Source organism: Hibiscus syriacus, unplaced genomic scaffold (assembly GCF_006381635.1).
Source record: "Hibiscus syriacus cultivar Baekdansim isolate YM2019G1 unplaced genomic scaffold, ASM638163v2 tig00111254_pilon, whole genome shotgun sequence".
Classification (NCBI taxonomy): Eukaryota; Viridiplantae; Streptophyta; class Magnoliopsida; order Malvales; family Malvaceae; genus Hibiscus; species Hibiscus syriacus.
Window position 1 is genome coordinate 1131629 of NW_024063037.1, and position 23464 is coordinate 1155092.

At 34.1% G+C, this 23464-nt stretch overlaps 3 pseudogenes; all 3 read right to left on the bottom strand.

The window, feature by feature from the left end:
- Positions 1-5981: 5981 nt before the first annotated feature.
- On the bottom strand, positions 5982-10332 carry LOC120157410 (annotated as a pseudogene).
- A 1482-nt stretch (positions 10333-11814) lies between these two features.
- LOC120157418 lies at positions 11815-12473 on the bottom strand (annotated as a pseudogene).
- A 5735-nt stretch (positions 12474-18208) lies between these two features.
- LOC120157400 lies at positions 18209-21777 on the bottom strand (annotated as a pseudogene).
- Positions 21778-23464: the final 1687 nt, after the last annotated feature.

A 23464-nucleotide genomic window follows, 5' to 3' on the forward strand; every position in this document is an offset into this window, starting at 1 on the left:
AGCACCATTCTGACACCCCTGAATATCCACCCACTGTCCCTATCAAAGAAACACCCAGTCTTGTTCCTGCACCACGTAGTGGTCGACGCACCAAGACCACGGCTGGATGTAAGAATATTGCGCATTATTACTCTACTTCTTCAAAGTCCAGCCCAGCACCCCTTCGCAAGCACACTAGACGAGGAGCTGTTAGCACCTCTAAGGCAACACCACCACGCAAACATTGAGGTACCTCACTTGCATTCATTTTCATTTAGTTTGCATTTCGTTGCATGGCATTTAGTTTATATTTAGTTTAGTTCTCTTTAAGCATTGAGGACAATATTTCCCTTAAGTTTGGGGGAGGTAGTGTTCTTAGTAGGATATATGCATGATAGCATTAGTGTAGTATTATGACATGGCATCAGTAAATGGTAGGATAGTTAGATAGAATGTTTTGAGGATACTCGATGACGATGATCTTGTTAGGCTAGAATCTGAATGTAAATGACTATTAAGAATGATAGAACTTACTCTAGGGCTTGGTGCTTTGTGAAAAATATTTACATGATTTGTATGTTCTCTATACTTAGAAAATTTGGAAAATTTTTATGAAGGAACTCTAGTTAGTTTTGGCATTGAAATATGGTATTGTGCTTAAAAGAAAAATCAAAAACAACTCCCTTATATATGAAACTGTGAATAAATGCTTAGGCATGGCTGTAGAGGGACACTCCTCTTTGCCGTGGCATTACCTAGAACTCTCTTTAATAAATGGCAGCCATGTGCATATGAGTGAATGAAAGAAGTCATGGGATGACTCTACTTAACTAGCTCGGGGGTGGAAGGTATGCTCCTTTTCACCTAGAGTGTGGGAGAGTAGGTGTGATGAGCTGACTCCCTTCGTAACAGCAGTAAAAAAAGGGAGTAAAGAAAATGTACTTAATGAATAAGTAAATGCCTTAACAAAAACTAGGGGACTTGAGTAGAAATTGTCTAAGTTTGCTAAGTATAGATTGGATACAATCAGTACACATTACCATAAAGGATCTTGACTTAGGGAAAAGTATTTGAATTCTTAATAAGTCTAGTAAGTTGAAGCCTATTTTGTTGAGGGTTGAAATCCAATTTTGTCCTACTGTCTTATTGTCGAACATTTCCATGACATTTTGCTTATGTATATGCTATCCATTGCTTGAGGACAAGCAATAGATTAAGTTTGGGGGGGTGTTAACTTCCTAAAAAGGCTACTTTTAAGGCCTTTTTCACTTAAGTTGTATGTTTAAAAGCTCATTTTAGGATCATGTAGTTGCATATAGTTGCATTTGTGGCGGTAGTGCTATTTTATTTCTTAATGATGCTGCTTGAAGGAAATATGAAGTTTGTCTGTGGTGTGCAGGGAATAGCAAGCAAAAAGGACTAAATGGGAAGTAACGTCGCAGCATCACACGTTGCTGAAGCAGATTGAAATGCCTTGGCATTTCTGGCGTAGAAAACGATAAAAAGATACAGCTATACGAGGACAGCTGGCTCTGCACGTGAAATGATTGTTGTAACCACCTACTAGAGCTGCTATGGGACCACTACCACCTGGAGGATAAGGTTCACGCACTACATGTGATTCTAGGAGTATGAGGGGTATTTTGCATCCAACAACCTCATCATTACCCCTAGATAATTTTATTATATATTACACCTCAAGGGAGACAATAATCAACACGTGAAGAGGTACACGCATAGAGCAGGAAAAATCAGATTTTTATTTCCTTTTCATTTTCTTCTTCCTTGGGTTTTCCTCCATTGATAAAGCTCCAAGGAGTGGCGAGCTAGGTGCCGAGAGGAGCTAGCGAGCTAAGGTGATTCATGGTGGCCGAGGATACCTCCGGTGGTGCGTCGAAGGCTACTTCTCACTTCCCTTTTTGCTACTATTTTTCTATTTATTTGTGGGTTATTGGAACGAATATTTGCATGACTTTGTATTTGGATATTTTGAACCCCCACCATGAACTAACTTATTTGGTGGTGGTTGGTTTAATGGATATTTAGACTTTATTTTAATGGTATATTTAAGTTTATTTTGGTTCTTTATTTGCTTTGCTTATGAATGCTTCACCATCTAGGCTTGTAAGAGGCATGGAAATGTTCATTTCTTAGATGAAGTTTAGGTATTCGGGAGAAACCTAAGCTAAAAATACTTGTAAGTATTCGAGAGAACCGCAAGACAAGATCCTCATAAGCAATGGGTTATAATATTTTCAAGGGGCTTTGAAACGGCCTAGGGATATTATAACCTAAACCCTTAGATCTCGGGAGAGACTAGGATAGGATTTCAACGACTAAAAAGGGTGTCTTTATCAATAGGGTAAGTTGGCCAACATCGTTGAGTGAGAGTAGATGCCTTGGCATCCTATTCTGTTAGGTTCCTTTGAGGACATTTTAGGAAAGCCCAGTCGAGCAAGTAAGGATTAGATAGCTTCAATATGTCTGAGAAATAAGTTTAACATCCTTAAATCAATCCCTATCATTCATTCCGTTGGAAGCTTGTCACGTGAAGATTATCTTCTTTTCATTTTATTTGTTGTTTATTTACTGTTTATTTACCATCTTCCATTACCTCGACATTACACCATTTTCAACACTAAACATCTTATCTTGCCACTGCATTTCCATCTGCTACACCATCAGACCATTCATCTACATCCATCAGCATACACATTTTCATTTGCCGTGACATTTGTATATATAAAGACTAACTATACTTAGATAGATTACTGCTTAGCTTTGGTTAGACTTTTATAATTTCACTCAATCCCTGTGGAGACGATACTCACTCGTCATTATATTACTTGAGCGATTGTGTATACTTGCACATTATTTGCGTATATTTTATAGTACTCACACACGCGGACAATTTCCTACAAAGGATAGACTTGCTCGGTTTGGTATGATTACCGATAATGTGGGTGGGATGTGTGGTATTGGGATAGAATCTCGAAACCATCTCTTCTCAAATTGATCCTATGTGAGGGAGGTATGGGGTGATGTTTTGCACTCTTGTGGGCTAAGGCAGGAGTTGCCTTGTTGGGATGAAGCTCTTTGCTGGATGATTGCAAATCTAAAGGGTAAGTCTCTCTTGGTGTATATTCTTAAATTAGCTTGGACTGGATTTGTGCACTTCATTTGGGAAGAACGTAATCGTAGGCAATTTAGAGGGTTGATTCGTTCGGCTGATACAATTGTAAGTAAAATCAAGGAGGCTGCTAAGGTTAAATTGTATAGATGTTGCATGAATAGGCGGGATGATGTAAATAGGCAATTGTGCATAGATTGGGGTTGATCTAGTTGTTTGTTATGTTATTTGTAGCAGCTAGTGTGCTTTCTTTTTGGATGAATATCCACAAACATCTCGGATAAACTTGAAACTACTAGCCTGGAATTTGGGATGTTACAAGAATAACCAAAATATATCAAATATTCAATGTTTTATCAACATCTCAAAATATTAAATAAAGTGATAAAAAGTTTAGGAGAAGAAAAATGGGTAAACTATACCAGTGACCACCTAATTATAGCACCTTTTCATTTTGACCATTATTTTTGAATTTTTGTCAATCAGGTCACCTAACTATTTAAATGCATTCGATTAGGCCACTTGTTAACATTTAACGAAAGTGCTAACGTGATAGTTAAAAAAGGCATAATTACACATTGATCCTCAATATTTATACATTCTTTAAATTTGGTCATAGTTTTAATTTAATTTAATAAATTTAAAATCCAATTAAATGGTAAACTGTCGCTACGATATTAGAAGATATATTGTTAATCTTAATTATTTATTTTATTTTATTTTGTATCCAATCAGTTGGTCACCACCTTATTTGATACAAAATGTTGATATTTGATACAAAATGTTGAAATTTTACAACATACTTTTGGAGGGAATAGAACCAACTTCGTATAGCTATATTAGAGCATGCCAAAACCGTTGGGTTGAGTCCCTAAATTAGTAATAAATTACATCTTATATATAATTTGTTATAACTAATGGTAAAAAAAAGAAACTAACATGATTTTAAATGGATTCAAACTTGGGATTTTAAAAGAGAGTGCAAGCACCTTAATCATTAAATTAGTTCCTATATTCAATTAAAATTTACAATGATATATATATATATATATATATATATATATATATATATATATATATATCATTAAATTGATTTTTTAAGAAAAGTAAAATTTATATTTTTATATTTTAAACTATCTTTATTTTTTATATATAATCATCAAATTAGTTTTTAATATAGTTAATAATTTTAGTTTTATTTAATAATTATATATAAATATTATTAATTACGTTAAAAATTAAAATTATACTTTGATTATATAAAAATAAAATTTAAAATATAACTAATATAAGATTAAAAATAGTAATAAATTTAATATGTGAAAAATAAATTTTAATATTTTTTTAAAATAAATTTAAACATTAAAAAATAATTTCATCAAAACTTGAATTAATATTTTAAATTATATTTATTTTTTATATAACCAAATTTTAATTTTAATTCTTTTAAGATAATTAATAATCTTTTTATATATAATTTTATATATAATTATTAAATAAAAATAAAATTATTGATTATATTAAAAATAATTAATTATTATATATAAAAAATAATGATTATATAAAAATCTAAATTTTATTTTTTTATAAAAACTCAATTTACATATATTATTATAAATTTTAATTGAATATAGGACCTAGTTTAATGATTAAGGTGCTTGCACTCTCTCTTAAAATGTCAAGTTCAAGTCCATTTAAACTTATGTTAGTTTCTTTTTCTTCTCTACCATTAGTTATAACATATTATATATAAAATGTTGTAATCTAGACGAGGGAATCAGCCCAACGGTTTTAGCATGCTCGTAAAGGAGTTGTAGGGTATTGATTCAATTCCCCAAGATTTAGTTTTAAATTTTCAACATTTTGTACCATGGTGGTGACATGTATCACCTTCTGATTGGATATGAAATAAAATAAAGTAAACAATTAAAATTAATAATATATCTTCTAATGTGGTAGTGACACATGTCACCTTCTATTAGGACGTTAAATTTATTAAATTAAATTAAATTGAAATTATGATCAAATTGAAAGAATGAATAAATATTGATGATCAAATTTGTATATATCAATTTTTTTAAATGTTACGTTAGCACTTCCGTTAAATGTTAACGGTAAATGACTTGATTGAATGCATTTAAATAGTTGAATGACCTTCTTGACAAAAATTCAAAAATGGTGGTCAAAATAGAAAGAGGTTATAGTTAGGTGGTCACTAATATAGTTTACCTTATTGTTTAAATTAAAGCATTTTCGTAGTAGAAAAGCTTCTCGTGTACTCTTTTCTCCAACTACACAAAGGGGTTTTCCCAACAAAATATCCATAACTGTTGTGGCCATGGTGTTAGATTTGATGAGCCATGTTGTGTCCAACAATCTTTACGTGTTTTTCCTATTCAATTTGATCGTAGTTATGGTCCTCGTAGGATCAAAGCATGTCGATGATCAAATTCCTCTACCTGTTCATAAGCAAGATTTTCCCAATACAAATGAAGAATCAACAGCCATGGAGGACAACAAAGCAACAGCTAAGGATGATCATAACCATGAATATGGAAATGAAGTTGAAGCTAAAGATGATGAAGAGCTAAGAAGAGTGGAAGAATTTATTGCCAAGGTTAATTGTCAATGGAGATTAGAAAATCTGGAAATGAGTATTTCAGATACAACCTGAAAAAGTTTGGTGTGAATATAAAGTAATTCCGTTTAAAAAATTTTAAATCGTTGTCAATGTTATATATTCTACAGACCAGTTATTTGAATCGAACACTTACAAAATGTCGATTAACTGCCAAAAAATTAATTTTTTTTCTAATTTTGTAAAATAAAAAAAATGCTGATTGGGAGGGGAATATTGATAAGAAAACTACATTCGCCACAAAAATTATTTGCAAGTACATATTCAGGCTCTCATACTCTCGTACAATGCAACAGGGGTCAAATATAATTGACTTCTGCCATTATAAACCAGTTAAAATGACTCGTGATGCTGTAATTTGAGTCTTTGAAAGCAGAAAGGCAAGTCTTCTTTCCTCAAAGGACTGTTCAGTCTCTTCGACCGGCTTGGTAATAGCAAAAGGTATAGGTGCAGGCGTCATGGCAGTCTGCATCGGAACCGACACTGTCAAAGGTGTGCAAGGGAATGGCATCACCTTCGGGGTCCTATTTTCTTCGTCAACCAAAGATATTGTCTTCAAAGGGGAAGTGTATGAGAGATCATTATTCGGATGAAGCATCTTGTGTGATTTTTCACCATTGTCTTCTACTTCTAGCATGTTTGTTGTATTGCTTTTCAATGATACTGCAGAAGTGATCGGTGAGAATGGCTTACGAGATAACAATGGTGACTCTGGTTCGATAGCATTTACAGCTCTGGGAGTGGAAGAATGCTTTCGTACGGGAGTATCGACAATGTCCAGGCCTCTCCTAACTGAGAATTAGTGAAAGGGTTCAACATATGATCACATAGAAAGCAATTGTGTTGTTTCTTAAATGTAAAAAAGTAGAGACAGAAAACTTACAAGCCGAGAAGGTTGTGTCATCATCATGCCGATGATTTAGATGGTCGTTTTGCATTCGCTCATTTTTCTTTGTAGGACGCGTTTGGGAGTAGCCTTTGCGGAGTGAAGTGAATCGGGCTTATGAGTGGTAATCATGGCTCCTCCCAAGGAAACTCTTCTATTGCTAGCACCTCCAGTTGAATACCTAGGACCCTTTTTCACACTCTGAGGCTTTGATGGGCTTGGTTTTGATCCATAGAGTGACTCCTGCTCTGCTATCAGCTGTCCCTTAAGTTTCTTTTGGTCCTGGAGCACAACAATAATGGCGCACAACTACATTAGCTCGATTTAGTGAAGGAAAACTTGCATAACCAGTGGTTGCATATGCACTTTGGGAAACAAGGTTAGTATCATACCCGCAGCATGCGCCGTTCTTGCTCCTTCTCTTGTCGTAAAATAGTGTACTCTCCAAGCATAGCAAGGAGACGAATCTGGGTAGTCTGCAAAGATCAGCTAGATACCAAAAGTTTTAAGCATATATGGGAACTAAAGGTTCTTAGTGTACATCCATAGAGCACTCACACCATCATACAAAAATTCAATCTCTCTCTCTTTCTCCCATGCCATGGTCTTTGAAGCCAATGCCTCCACCATTCCTAGTTTAAATATGATTAAACAACTTCAGCGTAATAAGTGATTCTAAGCAAAACAGGTAAAACATTGGCTGCAAGTTTACCTTTCTCAACCTTGTCTTATTATTTACCTGGAAGTTTATTAACCAAGGCACGAGCTTTCTCAGCACGCTTGAGTGTGAGATGAGCACCTTTTCCGGCATTATATCGGTTTTCATCCTGTTGAATCATAGACAATTAAGCAAGTCTAGAAGAAAGAAAAAGACTACTCTTTAAGAGATGCCAAAAACACCCACCCTGTTGTATTCCTCAAGCCAGCACTCCTCATCACATGCCATCAACCATTTCTCCACCTTTTCAAGTATTTCTTTCCTGCTCAAGGCCTCCTCTTTGACCTTAGCAATTAGAAGTTCAATTTGTTCTAGTATGGTGGCAGCATCAGCAAACCCTGGATATAAAAAAGTAAGATGGCAGTCAGTAGGAAGAAGGGAGCAAAGTGGGATATCATATAACACATAGTATGATGAACATAATATCATTGTCAAGTACCAGACTCGATAGCTTCAATGGCATCTTCTACTGCACACTCTGGATCTGGAAGCAGGTGAGTCTTTCTACATATTTCCTCTAGCTCTAAACTCTTCTTCAGGACCAGCTCTTTCATTTTGCTTGACTTCAACTGTTCCAACCGGGAAACTTCTGCCTCAACCTGCACAATATATCACATTTACTTCTCAATTAGTCTATAAGAAAGCACCTACTACCTTCAGAAATCTGTAGAACAAAGAAAAGATCATGTTTTAACAAGCATCACTTACATAGTTAATGAAATCCACGGAGAGAGTGTTGGGTTCAATAATTTCATGTTCTGAAGCAGCGACATTACGGGTAACATTCTGAAACATCTGTTGCTCCTCAGTAGGTGTATCCATCAAATTCCATAACTCTAACATGGTAGTTGCAAGATCTTTTAGCTGCCAAACGTCAAAGAATCATTGTTACATGAAGAGAGAAGGGGAAGTTGGGAGGAAGGAGAATGTTGCAATGTACAAATTGGGGGGGGAGGGGAGGGGAAATACCCTCTGGATCCTCTGGATCTTAATTTCCCTCAACTTTTTTATCAATGTTGCCAACTGCTCTATTGTATTATCGCTGATACTCCTAAATCCTTCGGGGTCACCTAAGCTAGGATGAATCTCATTAACTGTCAACTTGAAATCCATACCCAGCACAGAGCAGAGTGAGTTCAATGTATTAAGGTAATCCTGAACCTGCTTCAGGCGATCACTCTGCACAAGAGAGAGATCAGTTAGTGAATAAATGATTATAAATTCAAGAGGTGGAAAAAATAAAGACATAAGAAAGGGAAGTTGACCTTCTCTTTCTGAAGTTCATGGAGCTGTCTATGCAAGTCTTCAAGTTTCCTTAAGGATAAGTCAGTTTCATCCACTACTGTTTTGGAAGAAATTGATAAGGAGGATCCATAAATCGCATTTGTGATCTTTTGCATTTGCTCTAAAACTTCCAAAAATTGATTTCTTCTTTCGATCTTTCTTTTTTTCATTTCTTCCAATTGTGGAAGAATCTTGCTGAGCTCCTCCTTTAAGCTTCCGGCGTTTTGATCAGACTGAAAGAAAAACATTTAACCATAAGCAAATAGTTCAATATACTAAGAAAATTTATCATCCAGGATTTGTTTCATTCCTGACCTGCCTAATATGCACTGGCCTTTCCCCCATTGCTGAGCAGATGGCAGCAAGCTCCGCTTCAGAATCAGCAATTGTCCGTCGCAGCTGAGCTCTGCAGTGATTTGCCTCATCTACCTTTCTTCTATATACTTCCAGGCACTCTCTTTCGAGCTCAAGCAGCATTTTATCACGGTCAGCATCTGTCTCCCCGACTTCATCCCAGATAATCTAATTTTTTCAAGGAATCATGAAAGGGTAAATACTATATTACTGTACAAGCTTTCAGAATCAATACAGGGCAGTTTGTATCCTCTTGCCAAGGAAAATAACGAAGACTTGAAGGTGTCTATTTTGTGGAATATTCATCAATACCTGAAGTTCGTACAGAAGGGTTCCACATGTTGTTTCCACTTGAACAAGTGGATCATTTTTTGTAGTAGACATGTTGAATTCCTGCCAAAGTCAATATCTTCAGAAATCAGAAGATACCCAAAGTTATACCCACAATAAAGCACAATGGAAGGAAAAAGAGTTATAGAAATCCCAGATGGCATATAATGGTTCAATCAATTTTAACTGGAATGAAAACTGAGAACAAGGATACTGGAAAATCAATTTGCAGTAGCATCCAAATTGAATAGCATGATTGTTCTAGACAATGAAATTCATCACTACTTTGAGCAAATACAGTATACGTGGCACTGAATTTCCAGAAGTTCTTTTAAACTGAATATGAAAGGAAAATAAAACCAGCATTTCATTACAAAAAAAAATGCTAACGCAAAGAGAAAATGGCCATCAGAAAACCCTAATTCCATCAAAATCAACTGTGAGCCCCGAAGCATAGACCTAAACTTTTTAGTTAAATACTAAATGTCAATGAATAAGAAGAGTAAATCGTGATTTATTGCACAAATCTTGGCTAATCAATCATGAACAAAAAATTTCCGAATGAGCAATAACCTCAGCCTAAAGAAGCAAAAGAATCCCTATTATCATAAGAAAAATAGAATAATAGACGAAACAAAAGCTTTGAGCTCCTCCCCTCCCCCTAGTCTCTTTCTCTACATTTTCTCGATATCCAAATTTAGCAATAAAAAATTAAATTAAATTTAAAAAAAAAATGGAGAGTTGGAGAGGAACCTTAACAAATTTTCCACTGGAATGCTTGTTTTCTTAGTAAGATTGAAGATTTTGCTCCCCAAAAAAATGCAGAATTCTTACAAAAAGAAAGGGATAATTGAGGTTCAAATTTTGGATTTGCAAAGAAAAGAGTTTTAAGAGAGAAGACTGTAGGCGTTTATGAAAAAGGACCTTTGGGCTTCTGCTTTTTTTTAATGATTTGGGAATCGATTTGAATTTCAAATCCCGTGAGTGGGGGCAGTAATCTGTTCCACCTGTTAGTACCGATTGTTTTCACGTCTCTGAAATCTATCGTCCCATATTTGTTAAGTTCATAACGTTTAATTTATTGCTCCTTGTGATACCTACAACGCGGTTATTTTTTTGGGTAAACTACGGGTTTACTATCTATATTATTATTTTAATCCGATTTAGTACCTAAACTTTTAATTTTTTTCAAAATCATACTTAAAGTTTAGTTTTTGTTTCTTTTTAGTACCCGCCAATAAAAACTTTAGTTTTTGTTTCATTTTAGTACCTCATTCAAAATTTAACGTTAATTTTTGGAAAAAAAATTGAAAGTTTAGGTACTAAAATAGACCAAAACTTATAGTTTAGGTACTAAACGCATTAATTTTTTAACAATGGAGTACTAAAATGAAATAAAAACTAAACATTATATATGATTTTGAAAAAATTGAGAGTATAGGTACTAAAACTAATAGTTTAAGTACTAAATACATAATTATCCTTTTATTTTGTAACATTTTTAATTAAATTAAATCATCACCGTTAATTTATAAGAGGAGAGTGATTAAAATGATATTAAAATTAGATTTTTTTTTTATTAATTTGGGGTAAATATAAGGCAGTATTTGTTCAAAGATAAACTCTTAACAATTTGACATTAAATGCTTACACCCCCGACATCTATGGTGCTCGAACTTGAGTCCTTAATAAATAACAACAATTCTTTTACCACTTGGTTCTTACATAAAATTAGATGTTAAATATAATTTTTTTAGAAAACTAATTAAGTGATTAAAATAAAACAAAAATGATAATTGAGGTGCTAAACTATAATTTATCGTATAATAATATTAGAAAATGTAAGACATTCTAAACTTATTTAAATATTACATTATCCTATAATAATTGAGATTGGGATTTACATTTTTGCTATGTCCAAGGGAAGGGAACACGGTAGTTGATGTGATGGCAAAGTTGGCATGGGAGTATTTAAGCATAATAACGGGTGAGTTATGGTCAGATTTTTGTAAATTCAATCTAATTATATATTTTTTATTTAATTTAACCCGATTTGATATAAAATAAAATTTTAATTAAAATAAGGATAAACTACTTCAATGGTCATTAATATTTGAGTAAGTTTTTGTTTTCATCACTGCTGTTTCAAAAGTTACAAATCGGTCACTAACATTATCGTTTGTTACATATTGGTCACTCGTCGTTAACAGGCTTGATGGAAAACACATGTGGCCTATTAACAGCAATTAACAGGCTTACTTGGATGGTATATTTACACAAATAGTCTATATTATTTATATATTCTTTCAATTTGATCCTAGTTTTAATAAATTTAAATATATTTATTTTTTAATTCTTATAAATAATGATATATTTTAAAAAAAAGGAAATAAAAAATTTAAAATTAGTTATAAAAAATTAATGTTAGGGTAAAATAATAAAAACAAAAAAAATTAATTTTTTAATAAAATTTACATTTTTTCCCAAACTTTTTTTTAATCATCAAAACCATCTCCTTTTGTAAACCTACTCAACAAGGGACCATCCCGACCATGGTTGGCCCTACCTTGCATCATTTGTGGGCAAACGTTCAATCCCGAATCGCCACTGCCACCATAAGGTACACCAACTGTCCCCTTCCACCACCGCCAGTTGGAATCAAACAACCATGTGAGTAATGGAAAGGCGGTGGCCCTCCACGTGGTAAGTGAACCCAAGATGGCCCCGTTGCAGTCGGCACCACAAGCGGTGCGGCCGACGCTAACAGATGCGGCGAAGGAGTGAAAGTTGAGATCGTAGGATTCCTAGCAAACGAAACGTTTGTCGTCGCGCTTCTAGTAGCCTGCATCTGAGCACGCTTCAGCTGCTGCCTTTCCTTTTTATGAGCATTTTGGTAACCCCCAAGTGCCTGAGAGTTGGCGAATTCGCGGTAACAATATTGGCCCTCGTATTTACGTTCACCCGAAGGAGCGGGGAAGCCGCTAGGCTTTTTCGGAGATGTCCCTGACGGTAGAACTTTGATCGTGTTGATCGTAGTGATGTTGGATTTCAAACCCTCGTCGTCCTCCGATACGCTGAAACCGAAGAGCTTTAAACGTGTAGAGGCGGCGGCCGTGGTGGTTCTTGCATTATCTCGATACTCTAGCTCCGCCATGTTGTGAAGTAAAAGAATTGAGATGTTGAGAACAAAGAAAAAAAATAAGAAACTAATAGGTAATATAGTGTAAGAGAAGAGTTGCATGTGTGGGGTATATATATACATAGAGACAAGAAAACAGTGGCTAAAGCAAGGGATAAGGCATACGAGGAAATGTACAAGAGAGTAGACACCAAGGAATGACAAAACGGCATCTTCAAGCTTGCAAAATCCAGGGAGAATAGGAAAAAGGATCTAGGTAACATTAGGTTTATTAAGGACAAAAATGGTGTTCTTTTAGTAAAAGATCATGATATTAAGAGGGTTTGGGGTAGTTACTTCTTTGGCTTATTTAATGGCGGTGCCTCTCCCTCTAGAGATAGTATCGTTGATGGGTCAGCCGACCATCATACAACGACCAATTACTTCCCTACAAGTAGGATTGGGATTGAGGAAGTCAAAATGGCTCTTAGAAAGATGGGGAGGGACAAAGCTGTCGGTCCATATCAAATTCCTATCACTGTGTGGTTGGCCCTAGGAGAAGAGGGAGTTAAGTGCTTAACCAATATTTTTAATATTATTTTAGAGACTGTCAAGATGCCAGAGGAGTGGAGAGAGTCTACAGTGATACCAAATTATAAGAATATAGGAGATCCCCAACGTTGTGGTAACTATAGAGGTATTAAACTACTCAGTCATACCATGAAGCTATGGGAAATGGTGATAGAGGCTAGGTTGAGACAGGTTACTAGGGCTTCGGAAAACCAATTTGGCTTTATGCCAGGTAGGTCTACTACGGAGGTGATTCATCTACTTCGACGGCTTATGGAGAAATATAGGGAAAAAAATAGAAATCTTCACATGGCGTTCATTGACCTTAAGAATGCGTATGATAGCGTTCCCCGCGATACGATCTGGAAGACCTTGGAAACGAGACGGATCCCAACTGCTTATATCCAGGCGATTCGTGATATGTACTGTATATCTACTACATACGTCTGGACTATAGTTGGCGACACCGAGGTATTCCCGGTGGAAATCAGACTCCACTAGGGGTCATCTCTTAGCCCTTACATCTTTGCCTTGATTATGGACGACATCTATTGCGTGACACCAGATGGTGTTCCATGGTGTATGCTTTTTGCTGACAACATTGTCCTAGTTGCTGAAACAAAAACTAAATTGAATAGTAGACTGACTACCTGGAAGACTGCTTTGGAAGAAAAGGGTCTAAGGATCAATATTGAAAAGATAGAGTATTTATGTTCAAACTTCAGCGGGAACCAAAATGATGAAGATTTAGAAGTATGCATAGAAGGACACGTTCTCCCCTCAAATGATTGTTTCAAGTACCTAGGGTCTATGATACATAAAGATGGGGGTGTATATGATGACGTTATACACCGTATAAAGGCGGGATGGCTAAAGTGGAGGGCTGCTACTGGAGTTTTGTGTGACAAAAAGGTGCCTCTAAAAGTTAAGGGAAAATTTTATAGAATGACAATAAGACCAGCGATGCTGTATGGATCAAAATGTTGGACAATCAAGAAGGATCACGTAAGGAGGATTGAGGCCGCAGAAATGAGAATGCTTCGATGGGCATATGGTAGGACTCTGTGAGACATGACACCAAACTCTGCAATTAGGATGTCCTTGGGGGTGGTGCATGTATCCGAAAAATTTCGGGAGGGAAGACTACGGTGGTTTGGGCATGTACTTAGGCGACAACCGTCAGATGCGGTCAGGAGGGTAGAGTCGATTACAGTTGACGGTGCCAGAAGGAGATGATGACTAAGGAGGAAGCGGGTAGACTGCTTGAGATCTAATTTGAAGGATTTAGCCCTTACCGAGGACATGGCCTCTGATAGGAAAGTATGGAGACTTAAGACCAGGGTAGCCGAGTAGTGTGGGTCACAGCCATAAGGTGTAGCATCTCTGTCTTCTTTTTAATGCCTTTGTAGTAATTACCATGATTTCTACTTTTTATACGTTTTTGTCATTGGAATTTATGAAGGCTTATAACTAGGGTAGCAGAGTAGTATTGCCTTATTTCAGGTTTTAACCCATTTGAATTTATTCCTTCTCGTAGTTTGCTATCGTTGACTTCTGTATATCTTTCTCTTTATGTTTCCTCTTTTTAAATTTAGCTGGGTCTTACGTTTCTATATGCAGAGCTTTTTTACGCAGGGATTACTTTCCACTACAGACGCGCTTATGAAGATTGTTCAACTATGTATTTATTTATTTATTTTTATACATGCATTGTATTTTATCTTTATTTTTAATTTTCTGACTGCCAAAGGTCTTCCACGGAAGCTGCTCTCAACTTGGCGTTGAGGGCAGCCTACTACCCTACCTCCCCTTACCCCATTGCATATGGGAATAGGGTTTTTTGTTGTTGTTGTTGTTATTGTAAGTGGTTTGTAAAATGTGCACAGTGGAATTATGTTGTGATAAAATTTAATTTAAAAGATTTAATAATAAATTAAATTATAAGACTGTTCAAAAAATGAAATACTTAATAAAATTAATTTTAAAAAAAAATTATGCACCGAGTAAAAAAAAATTCTTCACAAACAAGATTTTAATATTAGTATTTATTTAAAAAAATAAAAAAAAAGTTTGGGGAAGAAAAAATGTTAATTTTATTAAAAAAATGTTACTTTTTTTATTAGTTTACCCTAGCATTAAAAAGACGTTAATTTTTTTGTTTTTATAACTAATTTTAAATTTTTGATTTCCTTTTTTTAAAAAATATATCATTATTTATAAGAATTAAAAATAAATATATTTAAATTTATTAAAACTATGATCAAATTGAAAGAATATATAAATAACATGAACTATTTGTGTAATTATACCATCCAGGTAAGCTTGTTAAATGCTATTAACAGGCCACGTGTGTTTTCTGCCACGCCTGTTAACGACAAGTGACCAATTTGTAACAAACGATAATATTAGTGACCGATTTGTAACTTTTAAAACATCAGTGGTGAAAACAAAAACTTACCCAAACATTAGTGACCATTGGAGTAGTTTACCCTTAAAATAATATTATTTTTTAAAAGAAATTACATTATTATCTCCAGTTAGGTCGGGTCAGAGTTTTTTCACTCTCTACCGGACTTGACCCGACCTAACCCGACTTCACCTCATTAAAAAAAATCTGACACGACTAGACCCAAACCCAACTTTTTTAGAAATCTAACCCTATCAGACTAGATAAGATCGAAACTCGTCGATTTCGAGTTAAATTATCATCGAGTATTTTGGCGTTCATTGCTACCAGGAACCCCCGACGGGCGTGGATATGCTGATTGTTAATGATCGACGAAGCTGGAAGAGGAGGTGGCACGGACAAATAATCCAGTTGCTGTTAGAGAGAACCTGTTGTATGAAGGAAGGTCAGCGTGAGGGCACAACCACTGACAAATAAACCAATGTAGACGATTTTTTTTATTTTTGGTATTATTAATTTTATAATTTGAATTTAAAATATTTTTATTTTTTCAAAAAATTCAAATAAACCCTTAAACTTTTTTAAAAAAAAAACAATTTGACCCTCGAACTTGAAAAAACAATTTAGCTCACCTGCCACATAATCAGTCACTTCATCAACCACTGTGGACTGTCACATTAGTATTATGGATCACCACATCATCACTGTAAAGTGTCAAGTCAGCATCGTAATAACATCGTAATGGTCAACGACGGAAACCGTTGGTCAAATGACCATATTGTGTTCTTTTCATAAGTTGAGTGCAAAAAAATATTGCATTATCAATTTGGTTCAAATTAATCTTAGATAAAATAAATTTCAATTTGAGCTAGATAAAAAAATATTTCATTTAAATTTAAATTTTAATAAAAAAAATAAGTGTTCAAATTATATTCAAAGTTAATTTTACGTGCCTAAAGATTTTTTCGATAAAAATATGTGCTTAACGTTTCTAACAACATTATACTTTTATGTGTCTGGACTGTAATATCGTTAAATTTGGTCGCTAAGTGACACATGTCACGTTTATAAAATTTTAAATTTTTATTCAAATTAAAAAAAATAATTATAATATATTTTTAAAAAACCCAAAATTTTATAAAATTACAAAAAAACTCAAAATCTCTTAAGACCATAATTTTAATCCCTTAGCACCGACGACTGCCACCTATACCGTCAATCGACCGAACACCCAACATTGTTAAACCAGATAACCACCCAAAGCCTAAAACCCCTTATTTTCACGACCCATCGAATGCCTAACGATCGTATAAGTACAAGATTTCCGCGATTGGCTGAAAAGGATTCTCCATGCTGCAATCGTCAATTTTCTGCTACAATCACCGCATGAAGCATGACGATTTGACTGATAGGGGTTTGGGCAATCCTACATTGTCGGGTTTTTAACTGATTGACAGCATTAGTGGTGGTCAATGATAGTAAGTGATTAAAATTAGGGTTTTTAGGATTTTTTGTAATTCATAAATATTGTTTTTAAAAAAATAATTTTAAATTTTTAATAAAATTTTATAAACAATAATTGTCAACGACGATTACATCTAGGCACTCAAAAATATAAGTTCAAAAATTTAGACACCTAAAAGTTTAACAGATAAAACATTAGACACATATTTTTAATGAAAAATTTTTGGGCACCTAAAGTTAATTGTAAGTATAGTTTGAATACTTATTTTTATATTAAGCTAAATTTAATTCTAAGTATTTAACTAAATTAAGATAATGTAGATTATAATTTTATAAATTTTTAAATATTTATTATTTAATAGTATTTAAAATTTAAGTTATTAAATGTATATATCATAAAAATAATTTATGAAATTTACTTCTCGATATTATTACCTTCTTTTAGTCAAAAATAAGATAATATAATTATTTTAATAATTAATTAAATAATATTTTATTAATCTAAATTAATCTTACATTTAAAATACGTTAAGAAAATATAAACAAAAGGGCAGCCATCCCTCACTTTAGCCAGAGATCTCACCAAATATGTTACTGTTCAATAATTCAATTACAAAACAAAAAACACAACCGTATTTAGGAATGTTTAATAAGTTGAACAGCTCGTGAGCAACTCGAATTCAATTCGGTCAAAACTCGATAAAAATTCGACTCGAGTTTAACTCAAAACTTTAACGAGTTGAACAAAATACAACTCAACTCAATAAGTTCGCGAGCAACTCTTTAACATTTTTTAGTAGTTATCTTAAAAATTTATTTTATTCAAAATTACTAATTTACTACTAGATAATAAAAATGTGATAAATTGATAATCTATTACTTTTCTAATAAACAACAAAAAATAATAAATTATTAATTAATATTTACTACACTCAAAAATCAAACTCTATTTATTATTTAATGTATTTATGGATTCTTACTTTAGAATTTAGAGTTTGAAAATGATTCATACACTATTTTGATAATATTTTGGTTAAATTTATTAATTTATGTTTATGTACTAGTAGATTTTACCTATATTTAAAAAAATAAGGTAAAAAATTCAATGAGCTTAACGAGCAACGAAACAAGCAACGAGCATTGAGCTTAACGAGCAACGAGGCAAACAACGAGCATCGAGCTTAACGAGCAATAAACATCGAACTTAATGAGCATCAAACTTAACAAGCAATGAGCTTAACGAGCAACGAGTTAAGCAATAAGTTTTTTGAACGAGCACGAGTCGAGCAAAATTTTAACGAGTACGAGTCGAACACAACCTAATGCGATCGACTCGCTCGATATGCACCTAATCGTGTTATGTAATCCTCAAGACGAAAAGTCTTGGTTGCCCTCATATTCTCTTATAACTTCAAGCACAAATTCATTCCAGGTATCAACAGGACCCGGCATGCACCAGTGCAAGCAATCTTGCGGTGGAGGCTTCCCATCGGGCCCACGCTTCGTTATCTTATTCGGATCAGGACTCCGGTAGGGACCTGGATGACCGTCATGCCGATATCCAAAAACTTCTGTAATGTCCATCATCCTCAACTTGGACTTGTTGTTGCCTTCTTTGAAGCACGTTCAAAACCCGTCACCTGTTGCTTGTGCATTACGTTTGTGAACCCATTCTCTACTATTTCACCGGTTCCAAGCGGCTTCACTTTTCCGGTGCATGATCCACCAGTATTCCAAGCCCCGCCTTCATAATGATCTGGAGAAAAGGAACGGACAATGGTCAGGCCGGTGTAATTGGGATGTGTCACGAGTGCTGACAGAATTGTCTCTGTGGATATTCCAAATGCGTCGACATTATTGACCTTCATAGGTCGAGAACGATCCGGCCACCATAATTGTCCTCCTACAATCTCGTTGTTCAGGATATAGACAGATTGTTTGGCAAACCAGTGACCAGAAGAGAGAACAATCACATCAAACTGGGGTATGAATTCCATGAAGCCATCATCAGGAACATCAAGATGCAGCTTGGTAACACCCTCCGGAGCAAAGTCAAACTTTTCCGTAGTTTGACGGTGACGGACAAGCCAAGACGACCATATCCGAACAATCGTTACAGATGATGAATTGAAATAGTATCGATGCATCTTACGGTTTCCACGATTTTTCGGAACTTCAACCTGAAATTATCCCAGAAGGTTTTTTGTCGTGAGAAAAATAAAAGCACAATACAAACCTAGTTTCTAGCACTATACGGAGCGCAAAAGATCACTGAAGTGTTTACTAATGCTAATAATTATGATAACTCCAGCCTCATAAGCCTATCACAAAGCTATAGTTTATGTTGCTCCGACTCCATTTTCATGAACTATCCAACATGGGTATAAAGGTATGACTCCAAACATCCTCCAAATACATAGGAAAACTTGGAAAGAATTAAACATACCCATGCCGGATACATATCTGGAGCCCGACACCCCCCCTAATCAGAGTAACATAGGCTACACAGCCAATCTATTCCTAAGAAGCGGAAGTTGAAAAACAGATTAAGATAATCAACAAGGCCACACTATCCTGGTTAGTAAATTACGGGGCAAACTTGGGACTAGTCTAAGAGTTTACTGTGAAAGACTTTCTGTTCAGAAAATAAATGGCACTTTAAGAAATGCAGATGCTTGCCTGCCAGAGAAGACACAACAGTGATTCCATCTGGTTTCGAGCAACAGAGTCACCGATGAAAGCAAGTGTCTTTCCTCTCATCAACTCTACAAACTTCTTGGCATCAAATCTGGGCAGGTCACATTTAGAGGGTTTCCAACGCCAATTCTCGTATTCCTTGTCAGGCCTCCCATTGCCCTGGCAATTCTGCATCTGTGTTATGATTGGACACGAGTTGTTGGTGTATGATGGCCCTTGTGGATCATAGAACCAATTTCCTTGGTACAGGTCACAGCCTAGATAGAAACCAATGAAAATGAGATGCCGGACTCAACAAGGGAGCAGGCAGAAAAGGTAAAAAAAGCAAAACCATTAGAAGGAACACTTTGAAGCAAGCATTGTTCCTTACACAGACAATAGATCAAATAGGGATCAATACAGCAGATAGAACGTATACGGATCTCTCTCTCTCTCTCTCTCTCTCTCTTTCTTCTAATAACAGATGACTGATTTAACTGGTTTTGGACCATCCATTTCAGGACATTACTACATAACATAGATAGTTGATCACAAAACATTTCAATAATGTTATCCTGCATTTCTTCCCTCTTCTTGAAGAAAGTTCGCACATAATCCAGGGATCAAATGTAAGCAAGAATGCAAGATATAAAAGTTGAACAAATTTGGCACCATTCTTGATAAATAAAGATTGTAACAGCAAGCTACCATGTTTATAGACCTAGCAATAAACTAGTGAGAAAACATAAGAAACCAGAATCAACAAAGTCCTATATATTTCTGGTAGATGGTGCAGATTCCAGATCTACTAAAGCAAACACTTTCAAACAAACATGCATGACAGGTAATAATAGATCTAACCACATGCTCTGTGAAACCATGTGTATAAAGGAATAATACCTGAATCGGCTGAATTGCTCTTAGATACATTGTTTGATGCAAAACTGGAAGAGTCCACCTTTTCTGTTACTCTAGAGTCTGGAAGCTCTATAGGTTTCTTCGGCATCTCATTAATTCTTGAATCAATCAAATCTTTAGGACTAGAGGGCATTTCCTTATTAGACTCAGTTGGTAGTGAATCCTTATCAGTGGAAGATCTAATGGATGCTTTATCAACGACGGAAGAATTTGAACTCATTGTGTGCAGTTCTAAATTTGACCCAGACGATGTATTCTTATGATTGTAATTTACATCCTTATCAAAACTTTGAACAAAAGCAGAATCAAGCAAAGCTATTTTCCTATCAACGCCATAGAAATACCCTCTAACAGCTGAACCAAAGGGAAACGAAACCAGAAGCAAAGAGGCAAAAATCAAGAACGTTGCTAGTAAGACGACTGAGACTGCAATGGAGGTAAGGCTACGAGGTAAGGCGGTCATTTTAGGAGAGCCTTTCGGGGAAGCCAATGTCATGCTTTCCTAACTAGGTAAAGTCCTAAAAAATCATCTATCACTATGAAGACCAAATAACTAAGTGCATGCTTCTGAAATTTTGCTTTGACGAATCTAAGATCTGGTGTTCTTGGATATGCTCCACCAACAAAGGATTTCTAAATTGTAAACAATCCCAAACCGACTTTTCTTTCTGTACAAAAAAGGAATATTTTTATCTTCTAAAAGTTCAATGAAATTATTCTATTTGATTGAGACTAATCTCAGAACAACAACACAATTGCTTGGGGAGAGACTTGAATTCCTTCTTGTATCCTGAGAAAACAAGATATACGCCAGAAGTTAAATGAAAAAAAATAAGCAAATCAGAAACCAAGAAGCGTGATTTAGTTGGTAATTGCTTAAACTTGGAAACTTAAATCAAAAGGGGAAAATCTTCAATTCATAACGGAACAAAACAACCTTTGAAAATGCTTAAAAATTAGAAACTCTCATGTTCGACGATACTCACATTATGATAACGGTAAAGCATTAATTGAACATCTAAAAGAAGCTCCATTGATAAAAATGCAAAATTTAAATCAAAGATTGGGTTTGAATGCCAATAAGGAAACTTTGACATAATTGAAAAGAAAAAATCAGAAATTGAATTTCAAACTTACACTGTTCACAGAACACGAGCCGAGGAGGATTGGATGGTGGAATGGTGAAATCTTCTGACCCGATCTTAGAAAGGACAAGATGGAATTAATGGCGAAATCTCGGATCGGGTGAAAGGGTTTATTATATTGGAGAGTTGGGGATTTTGTGCTTCCTCTTGTTCCTTGGAACTCTCAGGTGCCTTGTATTTCACTATTTCTATATTTATCAGGCCAAAGTCAATTCAAATTAATTAAAAACATCAAGAGTACTACAACAATAAAAAAAAAACAGCTCACGGTTTCTCTGTATTATTATTACTTCTAATTTCCCCCGACATAATGGCCGTTTTCTTTTTGTAGTTTTGCTGAACGACATTTTACTATAGTTAAGAAAATGTGTTGCGAAAATATTAATTTTTTAAATATTTTGATATAATTGTATTTAATATTATTATTCTACCGAAAATATTAATTTCGTTACTTAAAATGAATATTTTTTATATTAATATTTTTATAGAAAAAATAATATTTTAAATAGCGCCCGATATTAATATTTTTGGTAAAAAATAACATTTTAAGTAACGCTTATAAAAAATATTAGAAAAATATTATTATTTTCGATATCACATTTTCTTAGTTTTATATGAGATTGTTTTTCCTTAAACATCCTTTTGTTTTTAGTTAATCCATGTTTTCTTTTTCTTAGATGTTTTTTTGTTGACCTTTATGCTGTAAATCAATGTTTTTATATCTAATATTTAAATATTTTTTATTTATAGATTAGAAGATAATGCCAGTTAATTTTAAAAAATAATATATTATTTTATCATTTCAAAATCGTATAATTTTATATATCAACTAAATTTTACTGTAATTATATTCGTATAATGTTCAAATACAACTTTGATAAATATGTTGAAAAACAAACTTATATATATATATATATATATATATATATATATATATATATATATATATATATATATATATGATAAAAGGGAAGAAGAAAGTTAAAGTTGGTTATTTTGTTTGAGTTAGATCCGGTACAAATTTATTTAACACCTAAGTTTGTTAACTCGGATTAAGTTAAAACTATTGTTAAATATTTAATTTATTTAGGGATGAATTCCATTTTCGAGGTTTTTTAGGCTAAACTACATGTGTAGTATCTAAACTGTTATTTTTGTTTGGTTTTGACATCTAAACTTTATTTTTTAAATAATCCTTAACATTTAGTCTATATTTCCATTTGGTACCCTACCATTAAAAATTTAATAGAATTGCCGACATGATATTTTTTTTAACAATAATGTGGTATTATCTTATGATGATACATCGATATCACCGTTAAATTTTTAACGAAGGGTAATAGAATGAAACCTAAACTAAATATTAGATATATTTTGAAAAGAAATAAAGTTTGGGTGTCAAAGTAGAATAAAAGTAATAAATTGTTGTTAAACGTGTAGTTTGGCCATTATTATGGAGGTGGGGAATTGTGTAGTGCTCAGCGAATGACGCACTTTTGTCTGTGGGGGTCAATGAAAGATCGTGCATATTAGTTGGTATGGGGTCCATGCGGCAGTCGATACAAGTGTTATTTTATTAAAAATAAAAAATATTTAAAATTACAATTAAGTTTATAAGTATAATCGTAAATTTAAAATATAATTATAATATTTTTCTATTATTATTGTGATAAAAATCAGGTACATAAATTACATAATGACAAAAAAAAGAGTAAAAAGTTAAAAAATCTAACTAAAGAAGTAAAGGGTTAAAATGTCGCTATAGAATGATTAACGATGGCGTTTATTTGAAAACGCCGCTATAGAATTCATACAATAGTAACGTTTGTTATATAAACGTTGCAATA